General features: G+C 49.9%; 1 long non-coding RNA gene across 2 annotated transcripts; it reads right to left on the reverse strand.

Moving 5' to 3' along the window:
• Positions 1 to 699: 699 nt before the first annotated feature.
• LOC136457600 (uncharacterized) lies at positions 700 to 2,452 on the reverse strand. Of its 2 annotated transcripts, XR_010759761.1 has the most exons (3): positions 2,042 to 2,452; positions 1,811 to 1,937; positions 700 to 900 (listed from the first exon to the last, which is right to left on the reverse strand). It is a non-coding gene; the product is annotated as an uncharacterized lncRNA (long non-coding RNA). The 2 variants fall into 2 exon arrangements; XR_010759760.1 differs by lacking the exon at positions 700 to 900 and having other exon boundaries at positions 1,759 to 1,937.
• Positions 2,453 to 3,580: the final 1,128 nt, after the last annotated feature.

Below are 3,580 nucleotides of genomic sequence, written 5' to 3' on the forward strand. Positions count from 1 at the left end.
AAAGCGTGTGAAGTAGGAAAAAAAGCAGCATGATGTTGGTTTTGTTTTTTCAGCTGTTCTGGACAGATTATTGCCTCTCTAAATTCCATTTCCCTCGAGGCCATTTGAGGCAGTTAACTATGAAAAGTCGTTGTAAAGGCATGGAAAGTAGGAATCCGGCATGATGTTGTTTTTTGAGTAAAATACACCGGAGGTCCATTAACTTTCGGTGAAATGTCATTTAGGTCCATCAACTTTGAAACTGCATGTTTGGGTCCATTAACTTTCGTTTTGTGTCATCTAGGTCCATCAACTTTGACTCATGCATTTTTGGTCCATGAACTTTTAAAATGGTTCACTGCAGGTCCACGCATGCATACACGCACGTTGACTTTTTGCGTCGGTGGAGCCATGCCTGCACTCGCCGCCAGTTTCGCTTTCACCTTCACCCAAGTACTGTAGGAGAGGAGTAACTAATTACTACTGTAATTACACATTGAGAAGAAGGCCGTGAGAAGCCCATGCTGGTGTACGTCTCCCATGAGAAGCGGCCCGGGTTCAACCACGAGAAGAAGGCCGGCGCCATGAACGAGCTGAACGCTGCTCCGCCGTGATCTCCAACTCGCCCTTCATCCTCAACCTAGACTACGACCACTACATCAACAACTCGCAGGCGCTGCGCATGGGCATCTGCTTCATGCTCGGCCGCGACAGCGACACGGTGGCGTTCGTGCAGTTCCCACAACAGTTCGAGGGCGTGGACCCCACGGACCTGTACGCCAACCACAACCGCATCTTCTTCGACGGCACGCTCCGGGCGCTGGACGGCATGCAGGGCCCCATCTACGTCGGCACCGGGTGCATGTTCCGCCGCATCACGCTCTACGGCTTCGACCCGCCGAGGATCAACGTGGGCTGGAGCTCACCACCAAGGCCGCCGTGGCGAAAGGCAAGCACGGCTTCCTGCCCTTACCGAAGAAGTCGTACGGCAAGTCGGACGCGTTCGTGGACACCATCCCGAGAGCGTCCCACCCGTCGCCGTTCGTGGACGCAGACGAGGCTGCCGCCATCGTGTCCGACGAGGCGACCATCACCGAGGCCGTGGCGGTGTGCACGGCGGCGTACGAGAAGAAGACCGGGTGGGGCAGCGACATCGGGTGGGTGTACGGCACGGTGACGGAGGACGTGGTGACGGGGTACCGGATGCACATCAAGGGGTGGCGGTCCCGCTACTGCTCCATCTACCCGCACGCCTTCATCGGCACCGCGTGGCGAGCTCCGGCAGCCGTGCATGTGCACGTGGCTGCCCGCACGGGCTGCATGCGCGTCAGGTCAGGGTAAAACAGAGCGGCGCATCATCACTCAGTAGTCATCAGTAGTGCCGGACGCGTGCCACTGCCGACTTGCCGAGTTTGTGCAGTAAGTAGTGTCGACGACGCGGCGGCGGCTTCTTCAGTGACCTTCAGTGTCTGAAGTGCCGGACGCCGGTGAAGACGAGGGCCACCCCGTACTTGTTGCAGCAGTCCACGGCGTCCTGGTCCCGGATGCTGCCGCCGGGCTCCGCGATCAGCGATGCCGCTCTGGCACGCCTCCTCCACCACATCGTTCCAAGCTGCATCATCATTCCGGTTCAACAACACATTAATTAGCTAATAGGAGTAAATAACAAACGCTGTTTTTAGTGTTCTTTGTTGCATCCAGAACCATGTGATTGCTTGCTTCTACGTACGGTTCAGGAACAAGATAAAAATTGATCGAAATCAACTAGTACTCGATAAATGCTTCAATTCCAATTTTTAAGCCAGCACTTTTTGGTTTCTTTTTCCCTTACCAAACGGGAAGAAGGCATCGCTGGCCAAAGCAGCTCCCATGGCATCCTCCCCTGCCTTCTTGAAAGCAATCCTCAGGCTCTCCCGCCGGTTCGGTTGGCCACTGCCCATGCCCAGCATGCAATTGTTCTGCAGAGACCAGCCATCATCAGGCACAGAATCAATAGACTGTACAGCTAGCTATATCGCGCTCCCCACATAACCTAAAAGGTATGCATGCGTGCACTACTGACCTTAGCGATCACAATAGCGTTGCTCTTGACGTGTGACGCAGAGGCACGCGAATTTCGCGTCCGAAAGCTCACTGCACCCAGGAGTCCTCTCTGACATTTTTGTGAAGGTGATGTCTTCCGGGGTCAGATCGTCCGACTCTTGAGCCAACCAGCCGCCAGTCACCTGTCGCAGCGACAGCATTCCTTTCCCGCTCCTCTTCGCCTCCAGTATCCTCAGCGTCTTGGATTTCGCAAGAGGTACGAGCTCTACGGCTGGCCCTGAGGGACCGAGCAACCAGCCGCCGCCGCCCAGCATCGTCATGCATGCACATACCTGCCCTGATGATGATGATTCGAGCACGAAACACACATGCATGCCCGGCAGACGAGCGACGGCGGCGAGTGCAGGCATGCCTCCACCGACGCAAAAAGTCAACGTGCGTGCATGCATGCGTGGACCTGCAGTGAACCATTTTAAAAGTTCATGGACCAAAAATGCATGAGTCAAAGTTGATGGACCTAGATGACACAAAACGAAAGTTAATAGACCCAAACATGCACTTTTAAAGTTAATGGACCTAGATGACATTTCACCGAAAGTTAATGGACCTCCGGTGTATTTTACTCTTATTTTTTCAACTGTTCTGAACAGACACTAGCTAGTACCAAACAATAATAATGTCACAAACGCAGGTGCATACCAAATAACAAATACTTTTATGATAAGCAACTGGCAGCGTCAGCTAAGCACAATCCTAGCGAGCAGCAGCCACTGACCAATGATTAACCAGCTAATTTAATGGATAGATTTTGATTAGCGATCTTTCATCCAGACGCGCCATTACAGGGAAAGCATATATCGACATGAAGCACTGACCCTTGCCATTTCACCAACCATCTTTTGGTATTTGCCTCGTGTGTTCAATATAAACTAGTGAAATATTGGCTTCTCTGACTCCTGTAGCCTTGTCGGCTGTATTCGCATCTGGTTGCGTTGATATCATAGGCTCCGTTCGCTTCGCTGAAAAAACAAGCTGAAACACTGTTCCGGCTGATTTGTTGTGGGAGAAAAACACAGTTCTGGCTAAAAAACAAGCTGAAAAGTACGGATTGAGAAACGAACAGAATCTGACCATCATCATCATCATCACAAAAAAGGGCTGTTTCCTTCAGTCAAACTCTGTCAGTTGTCATGGTGCATAGTTGGAGGGCGCGTGCATATTCAGTCCACACCATCGTTCTTTTTGAAAGAAGTTTATTTTTGCCCACCGAGAAGTTTGATTTTAGCTACTAAACTAAAGAAAATAGATACCTTTGAATATATACCAAATTATAAAAGTCGAACAAATATGGTCCTCTAGCTGGTTTTAAATATGGTTTTGTCTATATACGTGTTTTCTAAAAAAAATAAAAATATGACTTAATTTCCCAAAAAAAATCATAACCAATTAATTCTAAATTAGAAAAACTTGAAATCATAACCATAGTTTTTTTTTCTAAAAAAATCTTACGCTGGTGCTCTATTTACAATTATTTGGGTCTTATTGTTACTATTGCTAG

This window comes from Miscanthus floridulus, chromosome 6, assembly GCF_019320115.1.
Source record: "Miscanthus floridulus cultivar M001 chromosome 6, ASM1932011v1, whole genome shotgun sequence".
NCBI lineage: Eukaryota > Viridiplantae > Streptophyta > Magnoliopsida > Poales > Poaceae > Miscanthus > Miscanthus floridulus.